The 24,049-nt window shown below is 41.9% G+C and overlaps 1 long non-coding RNA gene across 2 annotated transcripts in view; it reads left to right on the plus strand.

Annotated features, from left to right (window-relative positions):
- The window catches only part of LOC118944106 (uncharacterized), a 56,753-nt gene that overhangs the window by 20,850 nt on the left and 11,854 nt on the right, over nt 1–24,049 (plus strand). Inside the window, exon 1 of one of the 2 annotated variants that reach the window (XR_005039423.2) lies at nt 19,206–19,469. The exons of the other annotated variant lie outside the window; for it this stretch is intronic. This is a non-coding gene — a long non-coding RNA (uncharacterized LOC118944106). Of the gene's footprint in view, nt 1–19,205; nt 19,470–24,049 lie in introns of those variants that run through there. 2 annotated transcript variants of the gene reach the window in all.

The raw sequence follows: 24,049 nt of genomic DNA on the forward strand, positions 1-24,049 counted from the left end.
TGTATTTCTATGTTTTGGCCGGGTATGGTTCTCAATCAGGGACAGCTGTCTTTCGTTGTCTCTGATTGAGAACAATACTTAGGTAGCCTGTTTTCTGTTTAGTGTTTGTTGCACCTGTCAGAACTGTTTTGGCTATTCTTTTTGTTAGTTTGTATTCAGTGTTCAGTCAGAATAAATAATATGAACACGTACCACACTGCACCTTCTTCTAATGAATGCCATTACAGAACCACCACCACCAAAGGACCAAGCACAGGCTGGGGAGTATCGCCGTACGCAGGACGAACTGCAGGCAGCTAAGGCTGAACGGCAACACTACGAGGAGTTAGCACGGCAGTGCAACAAGCACGAGAGGCAGCCCCCCAAAATAATTTTGGGGGGGGCACACGGGGGGATTGGCGGAGTCAGGCGAGAGACCTGAGCCAACTCCCCGTGCTTACCGGAAGCCGCGTGGTACTGGTCAGACACCGTGTTATGCGATGAAGTGCACGGTGTCGCCAGTGCACGCTCATAGCCCAGAGGGCTATATGCCATGCGAGAGTGGGCATCCAGCCAGGGCGGATTGTGCCAGCTCAGCGCGTTTGGTCACCAGTACGCCATTTCGGTCCAGGGTATCCTGGGTGCAGGAGGATGCGGCCGGAGTCCGCTCCTGTAGGGGGGGGGACTGTCACGCCCTGACCCTAGATTGCTTTGTATGTTTCTATTGTTTTGTTTGGTCAGGGTGTGATGTGGATGGGAATTCTATTCTATGTTTGTATGTCTAGGTTGTGTATTTCTATGTTTTGGCCCGGTATGGTTCTCAATCATGGACAGCTGTCTTTCGTTGTCTCTGATTGAGAACCATACTTGGGTAGCCTGTTTTCCCACTGTAAGTTGTCGGTGGTAATTTTCTGTTTAGTGTTTGTTGCACCTGTCAGAACTGTTTCGGCTATTCTTTTTGTAATTTTGTATTCAGTGTTCAGTCAGACTAAATAATATGAACACGTACCACACTGCACCTTGGTCTTCACCTTCACCTAATGAATGCTGTTACACCCAGGCCATCAGTCACCACAGAGGTTATTGCGGGCCATCCACTGCAACAAAAGGGAATAACCAGTGGAGGTTTTGCCATACATGCTGTGTCCTGTGGCTGTCTCATTGCAATGACATCCTCAAAAGAGATATTAAGGTTTCTTGGGAAAACATGTAAAACTGTGCACAACCTAATATTGGCACACAAATAAAATCTCAACTTTGCTCTGGGAGATTCATAAAGCTATATAATATGTTCTGGGAGGAAGACTGTGATGCTTCCTAATGATACACTGGTTAACAGCTCTACCTCTTTCTCCACCCACAACCCCACTCCCCAAAACATTGCATCTGTGTAAAACCTACAGCACGTCGGTGCAATAGTGACACACTTCCCAAGTGCTTGTTTACGTGAAATGTGTGATCAAAAAGTATACTGAAAAAACAAGAATCCACATCTGATAATGGAAGGGGATTACACAATATTGCAGAGGTGGCACAATACTTCCCAGCCCAATATCTCTGGTTTACAGGGAAACCGAGGTTCCTGGAGGAGTGCGCATTATATTCAAAATGTAATTTGGCTCTCAGAGAACATCTCTGTGGGCAGGGGAAGTGATGTATACTGTGATACACTGAGTTATTAGGTAACCAGGGGACCTCATTCTGTTTTTTTACATGAAGTGGAATTATCAGGTACTGGTTCGTCTGGTTGTGTTTCCTCATATGCTAGAAAACTTTCCATTAGTTCCTTTATGCTACATGTGGTCTTACAGAAATAACTAGAATATCTCACAAAAAGCCAAGTCATCACACACAATGATGGTGCAAGTGAGTTGGTGGGCAACACATTCTGATGGTTTCTTTCTATATAAGAATCACATTTGAAGTGTTATGATAATTAGGATGAAGACAAAACCTGTACTGACTGGAGTGGGAACAAGATTTACCGTTGGATTTACCATGTATGTAGTGACGGAAGTTTGGCTCTTTTTACTGACTCTGCTCTTTTCGACTCGTTCAGTCCAAAGATTGAATCGTTTGAAAAATGTTGTTCATTTGAGTCAGCAATGCCCAGAGCAGGCAGGTCTTCCTACCGGCAAACAATGAACTGAGAACTCAAATGAGTCTGGTCTATATGAGCCTCTCGTTCATTATAGGAGAATGTTGGAGCCGTCATTTGTGATTTAGACTTGTAAACATAAACTTGTATAAGAAAAAAAACAAATACAATAATTTATCTTGTCTCTCTGTATTTTCATAATTTTCCTTCAATTCGCAAGAGGCTGAATGTATCTCACCGAGAAAGCATCGAAGCAAGTGAAACCCCCTGCCCTCTGTCTCTGTATGAGTAGGCCATCTATCTGACTCTGTCTGGTCAAAAAGAGTATGACATTGTTGCCGCCAGTAGTGAAGCCAGCGAGCCTTTGGCCTCCCTTGATAAAAAAAAGAATAAAATAATAGCCAAATTATTGTTGCGCTAAACTGAGATAGCTCAACTGTGAATGGTCCTGACGCACGACAACTAAAGTGTCAAGGGAAGCCAGTATGGATTTGGCTTCACTCCTATCACATCGCATCGAGAGAATAATGTCATTGACAGAAAGAACTTTCTGTTGCATCTCGTTGCGTTGTTGTCCTCTGGTGGCTAGCTAGCTAAAATTGGCCTTTTCCTAAATTAGCCATGAATGGAAATCGGGATTTGGTTTTACTTAGTTCTCCATACTGACCAATGAATATAACAGCGATTCTGATCCTACCATAAATTCATACATTATGCCTCTGAACTGAGGTGATGGGAGTTCAATACGGAGCTAGATGTAGGAGGCAAACGTTATCTAGCTAACGTTGCCCATGAAAGGAAGTTAGGCTAGGGAGCAAGCTTTTTAGCCAGGTAGCATACGAAAACAAAAAATAAAGTCATAGACCATTTGGTCAACATGAAAGAGAGGAGGATGGCATTGGCGTTTCTCTACAAGTATTGTGAGTCTACATGTTTTTTTTCTACTTGTACGAACGCACGCAAACACACACACACAAATCAGAACCATTGACAGCCACATTATAGATTATGTTGATTGGACTATATTTTTAGTTGATTGGATTCAAATGTTTTTGCTACCTTTCTGTTGTCACTGTGTTAGACTAAGCATATGTGATCTGATCAAGTTTAAAAGTTGAAGTTGAAATCGTGCTGGAATAGTGGAGGCACCTCCTGTGTTCTTTGCGACTTGCGGTAACTCCAGAAGCTGTTCAGAGATAGATGGGAGGGGTTGAGTGGAGCTGAAGGATGGGACTAAAAACAAACAAAAGATAACTATTGTAAAAGATAGTGTCCATAAAATGTATATATTATGTGTAAACTGGAAGTAAAAGCGTAAAAATAAAAAAAAAGTAAAAGTGTTTTTGTCCATTAGTTTACTCCAATTAGGGGAGGAATGGTAGGGTTAGGCGAAAATAATAAAGACAAATATATTAAAATATATTTATATATACATATTTTTATATATGGGGAATTAAAAATAATGCCGACAATTACAGTGATGGAAGCCACAATCTATCTGCAATATTAAAGCTGATTTACCCCCCCCAAACAATTTGTTTGGTAAGCAGAGGCTGTACATATGTTTTGATTCTACAAAGCTGTGTCCATTCAACAATCAATTAATTGCAGTCATTCTTGCACCATGAGATCAATTATTACATGACTTCTTCTCTATGCCCGTGACCTATTTTCCTGCTGTAGTACTCATTGTGGCCTGCACTAGAAGGTCAAATGAATGACAAAAGTGAACGAGTCACTCCGAAAAACAAATAACGACTCTCGAGTCAGTAAAAAGAACAAATTATTTAGCGAAATGCACATCACCAGCATGCTGATTCACAGACCAGTGTTGGACTTTGACTGCGTTCTCCACCAGGTGGCATCACAACAGAAGAGACCCTTTGCACTTCCTCTTCTCAATGTATCTCTATTAGAATGGATTTGAAGCATGTTGGTATAGAACAATTTTACCCTAAACACTGTGTTAGGGGCTACATGCAATGTTAGGATTTAGGGAGCGTAAACTGATCCTATACATTATGTTCAGTTGAAGTTGCTTGATTTGATAAATAGGCTACCCTTGACAGAAATTACAAGATTGGGCAAGACTGTAAAGGCCATGACCGCCCTTACAGACATGGCATCATGTCACTGAACGGCATTCTACAAACATGAAGATCACAGAGGATCATAACTCATCAAGCCAATCGATCATTAAAGCTTACGGATTTGTTGCGCTTACATTGACCTCCATAGTTATTGTGACAGTGACAAATGTCGTTGTTTTGGGTCTGTCCACCAGCACTGTAGATAGAATGATCTGAAACACAACCAAAGTTTGTTTTCCAGAAATCAAGGATGTCTACAGATGTCTGAACCTGAATCATCTGAAGTCATCTTCGGGATAACCACACTCCTCCCCACACTCCCACTGCCCTGCCGGGAAGCAGTCAAAAAGTAGTGTGACGCGAGTGTGACTCAAGCTGTGAGAATTATGTAGATTCACTCTCCCCCCCAGGATAATGATGAACACAGGGGACTTAAATACAGGCTTGACTTGGCAGTAACCTATACACTAACTGCAAAATGGGCACACACGCAAGGATTTCATCAGTGAAACCGAGAGTATCTGAAACGTTTTTATGTTTGCACCACTCAGAGTATCCCCTCAGTTAAGAGGTTGGAGCCTCATGTTTGTGTGGCTCAGCAGAGACATATTATGTGTCTTCCTCTTGTACAACTGCACAGGTTTTGTACAACAGGCAGGTTCCTACCACTTGCCATATTAAACAGTCTGAATGCAAACTGAAGTGTATTTTCGTGTGCAGTACATGATTCTGTATATAGTAAATTTCAATCACAGATGAAGACAGTAGGTTAATTAAGACAGAAACGATAACCTTAACCCCTTAACTACTTAGCTATTGTAGCATGTTACCTAACCCTAACCCCTAACATTAGCCACCTAGTTAGCCTAGCTAACGTTAGCCAAAACAAATTGGAATTTGTGTAATGTACACGAATGCGTTGGACAACTACAAATACCTAGGTGTCTGGTTAGACTGTAAACTCTCCTTCCAGACTCACATTAAGCATCTCAAATCCAAAATTAAATCTAGAATCGGCTTCCTATTTCGCAACAAAGCATCCTTCACTCATGCTGCCAAACATACCCTCGTAAAACTGACCATCCTACCCATCCTCGATTTCAGCGATGTCATTTACAGAATAGCCTCCAACACTCTACTCAACAAATTGGATGCAGTCTATCACAGTGCCATCCGTTTTGTCACCAAAGCCCTATATACAACCCACCACTGCAACCTGTACGCTCTCATTGGCTGGCCCTCGCTTCATACTTGTCGCCAAACCCACAGGCTCCAGGTCATCTACAAGTCTTTGCTAGGTAAAGCCCTGCTTTATCTGGCACGTTCCACTTGCGGAAGTGCTTTCATGTAACCTTAGCAGGCATAGTGAAAAGCATATAATATCAGTTGTCAACAAACATCCAGTAGTCTTTAGTCACGTGAGGTCGTATAGCACGCGCTCCAGCAGGTACATTTCACTGGACACCCCCAAAGCCAATTCCCCCTTTGGCCGCCTTTCCTTCCACTTATCTGCTGTCTATGACTGGAACGAACTGCAAAAATCACTGAAGCTGTAGACTCATATCTCCCTCACTAACTTGAAGCACCAGCTGTCAGAGCAGCTCACATATCACTGCACCTGTACATAGTCCATCTGTAATTACCCCATCCAACTACCTCATCCCCATACTGTATTTATTTATTTATCCTGCTCCTTTGCACCCCAGTATCTCTACTTGCACATTCATCTTCTGCACATCTATCACTCCAGTGTATAATTGCTATATTGTAATTATTTCACCAACAATGGCCAATTTATTGCCTTACCTCCCTTATCTTACCTTTGCACACACTGTATATAGACTTTTTCTACTCTATTATTGATTGTATGTTTGTTTATTCCATGTGTAACTGTGTTGTTGTACGTGTCAAACTGCTTTGCTTTATCTTGGCCAGGTCGCAGTTGTATATGAGAACTTGTTCTCAACTAGCCGACCTGGTTAAATAAAAGTGAAAGAAACAAAGAAAGAATAAATAAATAAAATCGTGTAATGCACACAAAATGAAATTTGTGTAATTCCGATTAAGTTATTTGTGTCTATTTTACAATAAGCTTTGATTGTGTGTCGGTTTTTAGGGTTGCATTACTGGGCAGGTAAAATGCTCCAAAAATGCAGGATATTTTATATAATCTAAACCCAAAGTCAAGTAAATGTCATATTATACATTTATGGCATTCAAGTAAATGTGATATGCTGTACATTTATGGCATGCAGACTATTTATTCAGTTGCAGTATTCCCGACAAACCTGTGTTGGTTAGAATAGGTCAAATAGCTTCGAATGTCGGCCTGAGATGTATAAAATGTGTTGACGACCCCACGTGACTAAAGACTACTGGATGTTTGTTGACAACTGATATTATATGCTTTTCACTATGCCTGCTAAGGTTACATGAAAGCACTTCCGCAAGTGGAACGTGCCAGACCCCCCTGTAGCAAGCACCCTTTACATTTTTTTTTCATGTTCAGGAGTGTGGTTTCCATATCCTGTGGTTGCGTGGTAGAGACATCTGCCATTAAAATCATCAACATTGTCACTATAATTGTTGGTGACTCCTCTCATCTCATGTTGTCCCGCTGTATATTGGTGTGAAAGTTTGGACATTGTGATGTTCCAACAGGCCTACTTAATACATCACACTGCTCAGACCTACTCTCTGACATCTCTCTCTCTTCTTTTCACTCAGGCTCTTTTTGAGCTCAGCTAATGAGGTATTTCACTGGGGGCAAAATAATTAACCAAGTCCCTGGAATTTGTGTAGTCAGGAGTCTTACATGTGTGTTTTCCCATGATCATCTCTCCATGGGCCGGCCTCAGGAAGCTCAGGTGCTAAAAATACCACATGTCTACCGCTCCATTGGCAGTCGTCGCAGGAAACAATGCGCCACACCACCTGAAATGACAAAACCTGATCCAACACCAACAGCCTCTGAACTGAGAGGGGCGGTGGGGCTACTCAGAGGGGTCTCATGAAAACCTTTTGCTTTGACTGCTTGGGTGAGTTATTCGTATTTCTCGCGCTGTCGCTGCACTTTAACCCTCAAGGCAATCTAAACAGTGTTTGGATTGGATGACCAAAGGCATTTAGAAGTTCCTAGGCCTGGCTAGAAAGCCTGTCACATTAGCTGACATCTATTTCTTTGAAACAGAAAATAAACACTGGCTCTCTATGTTTGAAATGCTTATGTATGTGGGGTGTCTGAGACACATCGCAAGGACAGGTGATCCTGAAGTAGCAGAGGTGAAATGACTGCCTCTTGATTCTCAATAAACCTTAAGGAATGACTAGAATAGCAATAAGGTGACTATTAACACAAGTAAACCATATACACGACTGTTCAAAGGTTGGGGCCACATAGAAATGTCCTTTGTTTCTTAAAGAAAATATAATTTTTTGGTCCATTAAATAACATCAAATTGATCAGAAATACAGTGTATACGTTGTTAATGTTGTAAATGACTATTGTAACTGGAAATGTCAGATTTGTAAAGGAATATCTATATAGGCGCACGGAGGCCCATTATCAGCAACCATCACTCCTGTGTTCCAATGGCACGTTGTGTTAGCTAATCAAAGTTTATCATTTGAAAAGGCTAATTGATCATTAGAAAACCCTTTTGCTATTATGTTAGCACAGCTGAAAACTGTTGTTCTGATTAAAGAAGCAATAAAACTGGCCTTCTTTAGACTAGTTGAGTATCTGGAACATCAGCATTTGTGGGTTCGATTACAGGCTCAAAATGGCCAGAAACAAAGAACTTTCTTCTGAAACTCGTCAGTCTATTCTTGTTCTAAGAAATTAGGGCTATTCCATGTGAGAAATTGCCAAGAAACTGAAGATCTCGTACAACGCTGTGTACTACTCCCTTCACAGCACAGCCCATACTAGCTCTAACCAGAATAGAAATAGGAGTGGGAAGCCCCAGTGCACAACCGAGCAAGAGGACAAGTACATTAGAGTGTCTAGTTAGAGAAACAGATGCCTCACAAGTTCTCAACTGGCAGCTTCATTAATAAATAGTACCCGCAAAACACCAGTCTCAACGTAAAGAGTGAAGAGGCGACTCTGGGATGCTGGCCTTCTAGGCAGAGTTCCTCTGTCCAGTGTCTGTTATTTTGCCCATCTTAATCTATTATTTTTATTGGCCAGTCTGAGACATGGCTTTTTCTTTGCAACTCTGCCTAGATGGCCAGCATCCCGGAGTATCCCCTTCACTGGTGACTGAAACACAGTCAAAATTGTAGATAGAGTATGATGGTGGCCCTGTTGTGACTTTATAGATTCGTTCAGTTGAAGGGCCTCATTAGGAGGTTGGTTTGACGTTATTTTGAGGCTCTTACAGATGCAATGTCATATTCAAACTGAGAATACAATGTGCGGTGAGCTCTATCAGTACAACTATATGAGTTGCGTTACAGTATCACATTCTTTTCAGTATCACTTCACAGCCATGCAAATGTGGTCTTGAGAAGTTGTACGTTATGTTAACAGTTCATCTGAAGTGGAAATAGCAGACAATCAAAAGGCACCACCAATGGTGACTTATGTTGTTCAATCGATCAATTTTTTGATTACCCAGAAGCATGTCTTACACCAACTGTCTTTCTATTGCATACTTTGAGGAGAAAGAAGTGGGACTGCATGTGTGACTAGACTTCACAACGGAATACTTTCAGACCTACTGTTCCGTATTCAGACCATCTTTTGAATAAAATCTCTTTTTGGAGCCATGCCTGTCAGAAATAAACCCCATCAAACACTTTGATCTGTATGAAAATGTTGGTGTAAAAAAAAAGAAGCCAGGCTTGAGAGTGGAAACGGTTAACCCCACCTGTTATTTTTAGCCATGAAAGCCCCCAGACGGAGAGACAAAGCAGAGGCGATGGAAACAGAACCCCTGCTCTGTGGTGTTGAACGATTACATCTAGAATACTTATCAGCCCCATCACACTCTACTGTACATTACGTAAAGGTCAAAGAGGAAGAAGTTAATAGGGGCTTGGTTTTACCACGTAGAGTTAAAGTTCACATGTTGTAAAATGGTGTGTTCGTGGATAAGAGGGAAATCAAATGTCACTGATCGAAGTGTGGTGACAGTTCTCTTGATATACTACTGACAGGCCTAGAACATTAAGCTGGTGACATTTGTAAGGGAAATCTACTAAAATGTCAAAGGAAGTGCTCATGTTTTGATCTAAAAATATTTGTTTTATATTTAGTCTTTACTGTGTGTGTGTGTGTGTGTGTGTGTATACCCGTTCAAATGTTGTTTTGTATATTGAGTACCATTTGTTATTTGTTAATGAGCCCTTGTCTCATTTTGAGGAGTTAACTTTTCAAAACAGCTCCGTCTTCTTTTTTGGGGGAAACACATTTTTTCCCAGAAATGCAAAAGCATAACTTACAGAATAAACCATTTGAGGTGAGTCTTTAATGAGATGTACAAGTCATGTAGAGGTGGCATAGTGTAACAGAATTCCTCTTCTTCAGAGGAGGAGTAGCAAGGATCAGACCAATGTGCAGCATGGTAAGTGTCCATAATGATATATTTAATAAATCAACAGAACACTGAACAAAATAAAATAACAAAAGTACTAACAAACAACCGAAACAGTCCCGTATGGTGAAAACACTAACACAGGATAATACCACCCACAAAACACAATAGAAAACAGGCTACATAAATATGGCTCCAAATCAGAGACAACGACTGACACCTGCCTCTGATTGAGAACCATACTAGGCCAAACACATAGAAATATAACAACAGAACAAAACATAGAAAAACAACATAGAATGCCCATCCCAACTCACGCCCTGACTAACTAAAATAAAGACATGAAAAAGGAACTAAGTTCAGAAAGTGACACAGAGGATGAAATTGACAGACAGACACTGTTTTCCTACTACACCCCCCATATACAGTTATAAGAACCTCAGAGTAGGGCAGGGGCGTAGACAAAACTCACACCTTTACAGTCGGCAGGCGTTAGCTGTGGGATGGGTGGTGATGTTACTAAGCTCAGATTGTGGATAGCGTAGTTTGTTTTATAACTGCCTTTTGACATTTGACTTCTCAGAAGCGGTTATGTGTTTTTGAAGCCGGGGACAAAGGCGATAAGCCATTTCTCTACCAGCACAGTTGAACATGCTGTTGTAGACAGACAGAGATGACTGTGATAGCACTGTACTGCTCTCAGAACAGATAGACTCAAGACTCTCTGCAAAGCAATACACCTCTGCACTTTCTAATCAGTGAGGAAATCTAAAGCGTGGCTGCTTCTGAATCTGTGCAAACGACATGATGAAGATATCTAACTGAACTATGAGTGGTCGTTATACAGTCTAGTAAGGACAGTTGCGGAGAGAGCAAAGGGCATGTCCATGCCACTAATAAAGTGGCTGCTATACGGGTTAATATATGGCCAGGGCCGGAGTTATGGGCGTTATGGCCCTGTCCCGCACTACCATACCTCCTTTCCCGTCCAAATCAAATATTGAAATGTTGATCATTTATTTGACCGAGACGTGCGCCTACAGAAAGACACATTATTCTCGGATAAAGCATCCGAGTAAGCGAAACAGCTGTCTCAGTATGCGTAGACCATGTACCTGATGCTGTCTGGACCAAAAGAGTATGGTTTGTCATACTATTTCTGGCCAGACAGCATCAGAGACACGGGCTACATATAGTAAGACAGAGGGATGCTGTTTCGCTCACTCTGATGTTTTGTCCGGTGAGAGATTTTCAGCAGAGAGGAAGAGGCGAAAAGCGAGAGGGCTCACTCTCGCCAAAATCTGTCCATAATAAGCCCAATGCGTTTCTATAGGCATAATATGCAGACCTAAGCTTGACGCCTGCCTTCCCGACCTTTGGGACAATGACTCCCATTATTAGGGTGGAAACATGAGCATCTCGTCATCGCATACAGATCTCTGGTTTCAGCCTCTTGCAAATTGGAAAGGAAAGTTGGTTTGTAAGTCGATTTTTTTTTTGCCAAAATTATATAATTACGTCTGTTTACATTTAAACTTTCCAAATACTTCACCAACGTAGCCACAGAGGAACATTAACTTCTTTAAAAAAATATATGGATTCTTTCAAATCACAAGTGTGTAGGCCTATGGGCAGCTGATTGAGTTGCGTCCCGTCAGTGAAAAGCATCTAAAATCAAGTGTGGAAAATAATGTGTCTTGAAATGTTGCAACAAGAAGAAGGGGAGGGGTGTGCAGCGAAGATATGGCTCGTCTCTCTCCAGAATGCATGCACTCAGCTCTCCGGAATGTGATCAGCTGTCTCCTGTCAATTCTTGCACCATTCATTGTTTCATTCTGTGAATTGTTTGCCCTTTGAATGTTTATTTTGTATTAATTCCCCATTACATACTGTATGTCACCAGTAGGCCTGGAAAATGTACAATTTTATCCCAGTGGTGGAAAAAGAACCCAGTTGCCATACCTGAGTAAAAGTAAAGAAACGTTAATAGAAAATGACTCAAGGAAAAGTGAAGGTCACCCAGTGAAATACTACTTAAGTAAAAGTCTATAAGTGCCTGGTTTTAAATATACTTAAGTATCAAAAGTAAAAGTACAAGTATAAATAATTTAATGATTTAATACAAGGATGGACTTTACTAGTCATAGCTCAATTCAAGACAGATAAAAAGGGAGGCTGAGTAGGCTGAGTAGAGAGATGAATGTGATTGAAAAAAACGGAATGTTCATCAGGATATTTTCTACTGTTTTTATTTGTTGACTTTAGGACTATGTCTTTTACTTAGTTGTTGATGGAAGTTACAGGCCACTGCTTCATTGGCATACAGGCTATCTCTGAGTTCTATGTGCTCATTTCTTTAGCCGCCAATATACCACAGTGTTGCAATGTTCCCGTATGGCAGAGCATGGTGCTCTCTTCTTAGTAGAATTTTACTTCAGATTTTTATGACTGACCACATGACAATGATTTGGACAAACTCAAACGTTATTACTGAAATGAAACTGTTCCACGAAAATGCACATGTCAAAATAATCATACTTGTCACACAGAAATGGTAGTATAAATTGTAAGCTTCCCCAAACTTGAAACTCAAGAGCTGCCTATGGTCTTTACTATAACACCCATTTAAAAAAATGGTGAACGCACCAGCGCATGCACACATAGGAGGTTTGGTGAAACGAAACGTGCCCGCCTATGAAGTCATACAAAAAGTTTTGTGGTGATTCCTATGTTGTTGATGTAAAGAATATCAGTTAGTCTGTGGTGTGTAATGAGGAGCAAGATGCATCGAGGAGCAAGATGCTTCAAATAACACATTTGTGAAATTGCTTATTCCAGTTACTAATAAGCATGCTCCCATTGAGAAAATGACCGTAAAAACAATTAAATCCATGTGACTATACTGAATAAAAATAAGAATAAATTATAACATGAAACAAAGATAAATTATGTAAAGAATGACAGTAAAAAAGCTCTGGGACACCTTAAATGACATTTTGGGCAAAAGGCCAAAACTCAGCTCCATCATTCATTGAATCAGATGGCTCATTCATCACAAAACCCACTGATATTGCCAATTACTTTAATGATGGGGTAGCCTATTGGTTAGAGCGTTGGACTAGTAACCGGAAGGTTGCAAGTTCAAAACCCCTGAGCTGACAAGGTACGAATCTGTCGTTCTGCCCCTGAACAGGCAGTTAACCCACTGTTCCTAGGCCATCATTGAAAATAAGAATTTGTTCTTAACTGACTTGCCTAGTAAAATAAATGTTTTCATTGGCAAGATTAGCAAACCTAGGCATGTTCTTTAATGGAAGCCTCTCCAACATAATCCAGGTAGAATCAGGAATTCCCCAGGGCTGCTGTCTAGGCACCTTATATTTTTCAATCTTTACTAATGACATGCCTCTGGCTTTGAGTAAAGCCAGTTTGTCAATGTTTGCAGATGACTCAACACTATACACGTCAATTACTACAGCAACTGAAATGACTCCAACACTTAAGAGCTGCAGTTAGTTTCAGAATGGGTGGCAAGGAATAACAGTCCTAAATATTTCAAAACTAAAAGCACTGTATTTGGGACAAATCATTCACTAAACCATAAACTAAATTGTGTAATGAATAATGTGGAAATTGAGCAAGTTGAGTTGACTAAATTGCTTGAAGTAACCCTGGATTGTAAACTGTCATGGTCAAAACATGTTGAAACAATAATAGCTAAGATGGGGAGAAGTCTGTCCATAATAAAGTGCTGCTCTGCCTTTTTAACAACACCATCAAAAAAGAAGGCCCTAGTTTTGTCACACCTGGACTACTGTTCACTTGTGTGGTCAGGTGTCACAAAGAGGGACTTTATAATTGGAAAATTATAATTGGCTCAGAACTGATCAGCGCTGCTGGCCCTTCAATGCACACAGAGATATAACATTAATGATATGCATGTCAATTTCTCATGGGTCAAAGTGGAGGTTCATCACTGCTTGTTTTTGTAAGAAGTGTTGACATGCTGAATGCACCAAGCTGTCTGTTTAAACTAATAGCATACAGCTCGGATGCCCATGCATACCCCACAAGACATGCCACCAGACATCCCAAGTCCAGAACTATGGGAGGTGCAGAGAACTACATAGAGCCACGACTAAATGGAACTCTATTCCACTTTAGGTAACTGATGCAAGCAGTAGAATCAGATTTTTTTTTAAACTGATAAAATACAACTTATGGAACAGTGTGGACTGTGAAGAGACACACAACCACAGGCACAGACACACGCATACGCACACAGGCGCTAGCACACGCACTCTACACACATGTACATTGTGGTATTGTTGCATTGTGGTATCGTGCATTTTGTGTGGTGGATATCTAGTGGTGTAGTGATGTTATATGATGTACGGTTTTATCTTTTGTTTAATGTGTCTTGATGCGTTAGGACCACAGGAAGAGTAGCTGCTACCTTGGCAACAACTAATGGGAATCCCTAATAAAACACAAAAAGACCCGTCCAACTGATTTGTGCTGGCACCAGTCCTGTATATGGCACTAGCACTAGCCTATGGCCTTTACCTCCTGTCCTGGTCCCTCCTCCAGATCTGATCTCCTCCTAGCTTGGCGTGGACCGCCGTTCAGGAAATGCTCAGATCATTCGCTGTTAGCCTAGTTAAATAAAGGTAAAATAAAAAAAATGTATAGAACAAATTCACAGTAGTAGAGATGCTCCAAGAACACGATGATCATGTGGGAATGTGGGAGCACGGCCAAAGACACGTGTCCATCCGCTGAATTCCTCAGCAAGTCAGAGCGGCTGGCTAACGCGGCTCAGTGGCAGAAAACGACACAAGGTGGTCGTTCCTCTTAAAAGAGTGGGAAAAAAACATATGTAAACACATAATTACTTTTTAGAAAGAAATTACTGAGGACAGGAATAGGTTTAAGACTCCCAAGAGTTCTCTAGTAGACTGGTAGGCTATCTCCACCCCATTTGTTCATTTTGTGGAGGTAGCCAAGTTGATCACCAGTCTACCAACTAGCCCCGAGCATAGGGGCTTTTACTAATCTTGTGAGAAAACACAACAATAATTATTGTCATCAACTATACCAATCAAAAGACCACATCCTACAAATAAAAAGTATATGTTTAGTTACATGGAGAGTTCCACAGGTGTTCTACAGGTCAATAATTATTTAAAAAAAAACATAGGCATGTAGACACACTTTCCGAGCTTTGGCACATTTAATAAGAGCTTTGGAAATGGTTTCTAAGCGGAGTTATTCAGCCTCTTACAACTAACCCGTGTTACATTTAGTACCGGTCCCCCCCATAGCTGTTGTGAATATATCTAATTTGGTTGAAATTTCTCTGTAAGGGTTAACTACAGGGGCGCAACTTTCACTGGGGACGGGGGGGGGGGACATGTCCACACATTTTGAATGAAATTTTTGCCCCCCCCACTTTTATCTTTGGAATGTGATACAAAATGTGGCATCGTGGGCTTTAGGACCACGCGGACGTCTCCGAGTGGTCGGGTAGGCTGTTTGGAGTGTTTATTCAACTGGATAAAAAAATATATTATAATAATTATAACCCCCCCACTTCTAACACCAAAGTTGTACCCTGGTTAACTAACTAAGTAATTTAGAATTACATTCACTTGTATTTTCAGCTTTTCATAAAAACGTTTTATGGCGACGTGAACTTAGCTGCTCTACAGCCACATCGAAACGAGTGCGTCCACTCTCTTTCTCCATAGGGCACCATATGCAATTTGAACTCTGACAAATGGAGGCTTACAGAGTGCACTTTGCCGCACACATATTTGTTTGTGCTACTAATGACTAATACGTAAAGACTTCATGAACAACTTCGTGTTAAATCATTGTGAGAATTGATTGTATCTTCTAAACAAAGTTAGGAGCCTACATTTAATTTTCAAACCGTGTTTGTGTTCGCCTTCTCCTCTTGGTGCACACCATAGAGATAGATAGAGGACTCGTCATGAATATAACCCATTTTTACCCATTTTAACATTGTCAATGAGGGCTTCCACCAATTTAAAGTAGTCAACTGGGTGGGGATTCCTATGATTTGGGAGCAATCAGCCAATATAGAAGACAATTGACTATTTTAATATGGAGATAGCTTCAATGGCGCTGCCCATGCTGCCACAGACACTATAAAGTCACATATACAAAGATGAGTACTCTAACAATCTCTATGGTGCGCACTCGCTTCACTTCCTCATTACATTGTGTCGGGGACTCCAAGAATTTATTTGGTTTATTCCGTTTTGGATAAGTAGGCTATTGTGGCTCCCGAGTGGTGCAGCGGTCTAAGGCATTGAATTACAGTGCTAGAGGTTCGACTCTGGTTCGATCCTGGGCTGTAACACAACCGGCCATGATCGGGAGTCCCATAGAGCGGCGCACAATTGGCTTAGAGTCGTCCGGGTTTGGCCCAGGGTAGGCCGTCATTGTAAATCAGAATTTGTTCTTAACTGACTTGCCTACTTAATTAAAGGTTAAATAAGTAAAAAATAAATTGTAATAGGCTACTGAAAATATGAACACCTGCTATCGTCAGTGACTGCAGTATCATCATTGATGTTGTCTGTTGTTTAAATGTGTGTCTATTTATTTTGGTAGGCCTATGTCTATTTGACCTGTTTAGGCCTACATAACCTTTGCCTCATATTCATTGTTCAAGAGAACTGCTAATACAACGTGTGTTGCGAAGCTCTCTTGAAAAAACTCAGTTGGGGGAGTGTTTTTTGCATTTTTGAGCTGTCAAGCAACTTGTACATACTGTTGAACTTTTTATTAAAGTTAACTGTAAATAAAACCTGTATTGTAATATATTTTTATTCTCTGGTTTCCTTTGTTTGCTCAAACGCTCCAAACTGAACTACAAGAACCTGGTATATCTTTACACATACACTATATAAGTATGTGGACACCTCTTCAAATTAGTAAATTTGGCTATTTCAGCCCCACCCATTGCTGACAGGTGTATACAATCAAGCACGAGCTCAGTGATTTTCAACGTGGCATCGTCATAGGATGCCACCTTTCCAACAAGTCAGTTCATCAAATTTCTGCCCTGCTATAGCTGCCCCGGTCAACTGTAAGTTCTGTTATTGTGAAGTGGGAACATCTATGAGCAACAACGGCTCAGCCGCAAAGTTGTAGGCCACACAAGCCCACAGAACGGGACCGCCAAGTGCTGAATTGTCTGTCCTCGGTTGCAACACTCACTGCTGAGTTCCAAACTGCCTCTGGAAGCAACATCAGCACAATAACTGTTAGTCGGGAGCTTCATGAAATGGGTGTCCATGGCAAAGCAGCCGCACACAAGCCTAAGATCACCATGCGCAGTGCCAAGCGTCGGCTGGAGTGGTGTAAAGCTCACCCCCATTGGACTCTGGAGCAGTGGAAACGCGTTCTCTGGAGTGATGAATCACGCTTCACCATCTTGCAGTCCAATGGACAAATCTGGGTTTGGTGGATGCCAGGAATACGCTACCTGCCCCAATGCATAGTGCCAACTGTACAGTTTGGTGGAGGAGGAATACTGGTCTGGGGCTGTTTTTCATGGTTTGGTCTAGGCCCCTTAGTTCCAGTGAAGGGAAATCTTAACGCTACAGCGTACAATGACATTCTAAACGATTCTGTGCTTCCAACTTTGTAGCAACAGTTTGGGGAAGGCTGTTTCCAATTTCAGACTGACAATACCCCCATGCACAAAGGGAAGTGGTTTGTCGAAATGAAATGGTTTGTCGAGATCTGTGTGGAAAAATTTGACTGGCCTGCGCAGAGCCCTGATCTCAACTCCATCGAACACCTTTGGGATGAATTGGAACACCAACTGCGAGCCAGGCCTAATCGCCTAACACCAATGCCCGACCTCACTAATGCTCCTGTGGCTGAATGGAAGCAAGTATCCGCAGCAATTTACCAACATCTAGTGGAAAACCTTCCCAGAAGAGTGCAGGCTGTTGTAGCAGCAAAGGGGGGACCAACTCCAAATTAACGCCCATGATTTTGGAATGAGATGTTCGACGAACACCTGTCCACATACTTTTGGTCATGTAGTGTATGTCCTTTCTGATACATAATGGGCTATTTGACCTCTGAGACAAAGATACATAATGAGATTATTTGGTTGCAGAAGCCAATGCCAAAATAAATACAGCTTGCAGTCATCTGTTGAAGCCCTCGTCTTTGACTTAAACAGTCAGATATTTGGGTGAACTTCACTCAGTCAGGCCAATAGTCCACCCACTGTCCTTGAGTTTGCACAATCGGACCTTGAAGGAAAGACATTCCTCGGAGATTAGGTCAACATGACCCTCCACCCCCGACACCAGAAAAAGCCCCTGCAGTATCTAACCCCAACTGGACTAAAGGGCTCCCCCTATGCGTCAGATCACAACCCACCCAATTCCTTCACTCAGCCCCTGTGTTCATAAGCAATGACATTGAGAGTGAGCAAGTCAACCTACACCACCAACCCACACCACCCCTCACTCCATCTCAACCCTCTGGAACACATTCATTGCCACTAACCATCCACTATTTGCTGATTAAACATGTGTAACATCTTCTATTGCATGACATTCTGGAACCGAGGGAGCTGCTTCTTGAGAAGGGGCAGAGGGAATGAGGATATAATGCCACGAGCTGACCGCGACTTTGCCTAACAATAACATGTTTCCGTCCCTCAGACTACAGATGCTGGGTGTCCCTCTGAGGCGTGTGCGGCTAGTTGCTGGGTCATGAGAACTGTTGCTATGGAAAAAGGTAAGGAGCCAATCCAGACAAGTGACCAACTATACGTACACAAAGCCACTAATTCCTCGTGCTTTCTATGTACTAGAAAAGGGGACACACTTAATAGCAATCATATATAGGCTATAATTGCAGTGATAGGGAAGTGTATCACCTGAACATTAAAATATAAATGGTATTGCGTGGAATGAGTCACCAGTTAGAAGTTAACTACAACAATTATCCAATAGATAGTGAGTTTGATTCCTTGATAAAGCTTTGATAATGAACATGTATTATATGGGAAATGATTTGGTTGCTGTGTAGCCTATAGATCAGTCTAGAAGAATAGGTGTGAGGGTCAGATGATCATACGTTTGTGTTGTGTGAACATGCTGAGCGGGAAAGCACTTTGACTTTCCCGTTTCTAAGACACACGGTCTGTTAGACTGTGGTTGGTACAGTCACCCAGGCATGAACAATGCATGTGTACAGGCTTTCGCAACCTGCTCTACTTCCCACACTATGTGACCTTCACCCTGCACCTGATACAGTCATGTTCTCAGAAGTGATCAGACAGATGAAAAACATTTGCTCAACCAGTGCAAAGATGAACCATGTTCATACTGACCCAAATGGTGCTTGCTGACTCGCCAAAGCCAGCCATTATGACACTAAAAAGGGACCACCTTTACTTACTAAACTCACATACCGGTATTACCATCGTTTAAGGGGGACTAAAAGAGATCCAAATCAAACCATCAAAATAGAGTCAAACCCATGCTGCGTGTAAGGACTTTTCTGTTCTCATTTTCTGTTCTCATTTCGCATGCAGTTAACACTCCCACGCGTCTTATTAGCATGCCTAAAATCAGCAGCCGCCCCTCTGCACAGCTCCGCGAGCAGTCAACAGCAGTCTGCATGGACAGGATGTTGTGGTTGTGCTGGTAACGTGCACTTCACACCGACAGGCGAGAATGGAGACACCATGACGTAGAGGTAAGAAGAAGAAAAAACAAAGGCACCGCTATGAGGGTGTGCTGTTTCCACCCGGGCCCAGGCCAGCTTTGACCAGCGCAGTGTAAATAGTGGCCATGTCTAGATACTGTGTAGCCAGCATACGTCTTTAATCAAAGCTCAGTTGAAGTTTAAGCAGTCACGTTCGTCACAATTATGAATGAGAACATTTCCCATTTTTAGATGGTCCCCGCGTCTAGGATGAAAGAAAAGACTGATCGATCAACACTGAATTATTTCAGTCTGCCATAAAAAGGTTTTAGTGCCGTTATACTATAATACAATACGGAGTACCACAGGCTAACCACAACGCAAGAATACAGAGGAAGTGTGCAGTTCCTCCTCTACACAGTCCAAAGGCTGTTTGCCTAACAGTATTCAGGCCAAGCACAGACATTGACGTCAGAGAGCCTTTACAGTACAGCGGGCAGAGTGTACAGACCTAATAAAAGGTACAATAAAGTGAGAAATTGAGTCCTACGTCCATTAGAATGAGGGCAGCCTGAGGTTGTCTGGGCTACTAAACATTAACCACTGACTTGGGTTACAAATCAATTGCACTACCAGCTTAAGCCATAAAAGACACAGACCTATTGGTAGAAGGAGTAGTATCTTCATATGCACACATGGCAGATAAGCTTGCCCACACAGCAACTGGCCTAGAACTACAGAGGTGTAAAACAATGTATTTCGATGAGCTGTCACTTGTCCCATAGGTTTTTTTGTTAACATTGGCAAGCTTACACCTAGCCACCTGCACATTGTCAAATCAGGTGAGCGTTAGCAATGCCTATATTGATTGTCTCTGAATTACGTCAATCTATACATTATTTTGTCGGTGGAAACGCCTAAAGAACCATGTCGCCTTTTTGAGACAGAACTTTCATTCAGGAAGTGTCTTTCCCTCCTTCTGTGGTAAAACATTACTCTGGTCCTAAGATTGTTTTATGGTTGAAGGGTAAAGTCTGCAAATCTCCTTCACTGATACGACGCATGAGCTAAAAATGACCATTGATAAGGATCAATTGATATTTAACTGAGTTCCTTTGTCTGCTCTTTGTTAATCTGTACGGCATCATTACTAGCATGGCTTCCCCTTTGGCTATGTTGTGTTATTATAACAGGTACTGCACTGAGAACCTTTTCCTGTGTTATTCTTCTTTCTACTATAGATCTACTCCTGCTTGTGTAGTATGTATTTAGCATACACAAGCACAACATCCAGGGCTCTGACACAACCTTACATGTATAGAAACCTCCCCATCCCCACCCCCTTACAACAATCTCTGCCCACAGCTCTCTCCTTTCAGCCAGCTGTGATACTGGCCACATTTAGAAATCTGAGGGCTGTTATTACTAACAGGCAGAAACACAAACTCACTCTGCAAACACTTGGCCAAAGGCCTGGGAAAACAGAGTCAGAAGAAATGTTGGACAATGTTTGTCCCCGAAGGGTGGGAAATAAGGCTTGTGAGGAGGTTTGGTTGGTGAATGGTGAACAACACCCTAGTAGCTCACAGCTGTGGGAGACTTACACCACAAACCACTCCTTGAACAACCTGCAGAGCCGCCTCTGCTCTTCCCTCACCTACATTACGTTGCAAACAAACACTTCACAGAGAAGGCTTTTCATGAGGTAACGGCTCAATCTTTAAAGCTACAAAGTATGAACGGTCGTCTATGAGTATGTGTGAGGTTGTACGTGTGTGTATGGGTGAGAGGCAGAGGGAAAGCGAGAGACAGAGAGTCGGACACGTAGTTAAGACATGTGGCCCGCAGAGCAGGTTAAGTGAAACAAGTCGACTGAAACTTTCTAATGGCAGTCAACATTGTAACCTAGCACTAGCTAGTGCACACTCAAATGTTTAGTACGTCCCCTTTTGTATTGTGTCTGACATATACTGAGTATACCAAACGTTAGGAACACCTTCCTAATATTGAGTTGCACCCCCCCCCCCCCATTTTGCCCTCAGAACAGCCTCAATATGTCGGGGCATGGACCTTACAAGGTGTCGAAAGCATTACACAGGGATGCTGGCCCATGTTGACTCCAATGGTTCCCACAGTTGCGTCAAGTTGGCTGGATGTCCATTGGGTGGTGTGGACCATTTTTTGATACACACGGGAAACTGTTGAGCGTGGAAAACCCAGCAGCGTGGAAGTTCTTGACACAAATCGGTGTGCCTGGCACCTACTACCATAAATCGTTCAAAGGCACTCTTTTTCAAAGGCAATCTTTTGTGTTGCCCATTCACCCCCTGAATGGCACACATACGCAATCCATGTCTTATTTGTCTCAAGGCTTAAAAATCCTTCTTTAACCTGTTTCCTCTCTTTCACCTACTCTGATTAAAGTGAATTGAACAAGTGACATCAATAGCTTCCTCCTGGATTCATCTGGTCAGTCTATGTCATGGAAAGAGCGTGTTTTGTATACTCAGTGTATATACCTTACAAATATTTTACCATTATTTATATACACCGTATTTCGGGCTGGGAATGCAAGATTTACAGTAAGCTAAGCTTGTCTTTCCAGTTTTCTAAATATCAGTGACTGGATGGGACAATCTATTTAAAATAGGGTGCGGGTTCTCTGAATAGACAACAGACAGAGACATGGAATAAACCACGGTCACCCAGCAAAAAGGCAGAACTTTAGTCACTTAGTCCACTTGACCTTACTATTCAACATTTCCATGTAATCATTTGTTGCCTTATGTAAAGGGGCCTTGAGGCAAGAATTCATGTGAACAGGTTGGCTTCAAAATGCAAGTCACTGGAGTATACGTAGATTCATTCTTTCCAGGAATGGTAGTAATGCTGACATAATTATTTAATGGATTCATATTTTTTTTTGTTACTGAGAGAAAACATTGCCGGCGTAAAGGTCAGTTGTTTGTGCTCGTGCGTGTTTGTCTGTGTGTGTCTGTGTCTGTGTGTTATTACCTGCATGAAGCCTCTGCTTCAACCCCACCATTCACTATCCTGACCTGAAATGTGTGAGTGGTTCAAAAGAGTGTGCTAGGTCTTGACGGCTATTTTAACTCAGTCACAGAGTTCAATATTTGAAAATAGTATGACAAGGAATGCTTCTCCCACTATTGTTGAGGGACAGTGAATTGTGACACATGACATAAAAAACGACATTCCGCAAATTTGTGAACTTTTCCATTGGAACAATGTAGTAATCTGCAAGGTTTCATCATTCTTAGGTTGAGTACTCTAGATTGTATATCACATTTTGACAGGCAATTCATTGTTGTCCTGTGGATTTTGTGTCATGTGGGGCCTCGTCCCTACCAGTGCCCCACCCGGACTTCCAGGTAAAACTGTGATGTGTTCTGTCCCTGCTGTGGGACAGTATAACCTGTTTCACCAGCTCAGAGACTTGCCCAATCAAAGACAGCTCCATAAATCAGTACTGTCTCATGGCACAACACACGCCTAGGGGTAAGGCTGTAAACCAGGGACTCACACGGGCCATTGTTCCACCAATCAGATGATATCGTATGATGTCATTATTTATGACGCTACTTATAAATCTACCAATCAGGTGCCTGCTCTGTGTTGTATTAACCAATTGCTCCTCAGGTTTACTCAGGTTGGTCCTATTTCATTGTGTTATGGAAATGTTATCTATCATATTTGAGGATGAGATAAAGATGTGTGTCTTATCGTCAATAGCAAATGGAAAAAACAAGGCTTAATTTCCCACCAAAGAATTGTGATGACTACAGCAAACTTCTGTCACACTGGCCCTTGTTCCACTAATCAGCTTTGTGATGACATGATATGTGGTGCACTCTTTCAAATGTTTTTTAATCTAGAACCTTAAAGGAAAAATCAACTACATTTGCCACCAAAGAATTGTGATGACTACAGCAAACCGCGCCGGGCAAATATTTGTAGTTTGGTTGACCACAAGGGTTATTTTTTTCCCTTTAAGAGCTGAAAAGGGCCCAATATTGGCTCTGTACCAAAATCTTACTCATAATCTTACTCTAGGCCTTGTTCTCACTTTTCACGTGTGGGAACGGTATGAACCTGTATCCTAATCAAAATCAAGATTCGTTCTTGGTCCATATTCTTATACTCCACGACACAACTCATGGCACTTTCGAGAAGTGGTAAACCAAGTTCTCAGAATGTGAAGTTATGTGCAGAAATAGTTGTGAATGTAGAGAAGAATGAGTATTTGTCTCAGAGCTAGCGGGTGGGTAAATTGGGTCCTCTAGGCCTGAGTCATTGTAGCTTATGACTAGGCCTCCGTGTTCACTCGTTGCTCATTCCACCTCATGTGACTCTGTTTCACTGTGGTTTAGGTGCTGCAGATGGATTCATCTGTGAGGGAACAAAAGAAGACACACGGATTGACTTAATGTTAGTGACAACATGGCAGACAATCAAAACAATGAAAATGCTCAGATGCTGTGAATGAGAGCACGCTTTGTGGGGTGTTATTCTTTTAAATAACTTCCTTCTGTCTCAAGTGCCCATTTGACAAAGAAGCACTGTTGATAGGCAGAATAAGCAATACCGTGACAACACAGCGAAGGAATGGC

This window comes from Oncorhynchus mykiss, chromosome 24 (genome assembly GCF_057628025.1).
Source record: "Oncorhynchus mykiss isolate SJ-2025 chromosome 24, ASM5762802v1, whole genome shotgun sequence".
Lineage (NCBI taxonomy): Eukaryota > Metazoa > Chordata > Actinopteri > Salmoniformes > Salmonidae > Oncorhynchus > Oncorhynchus mykiss.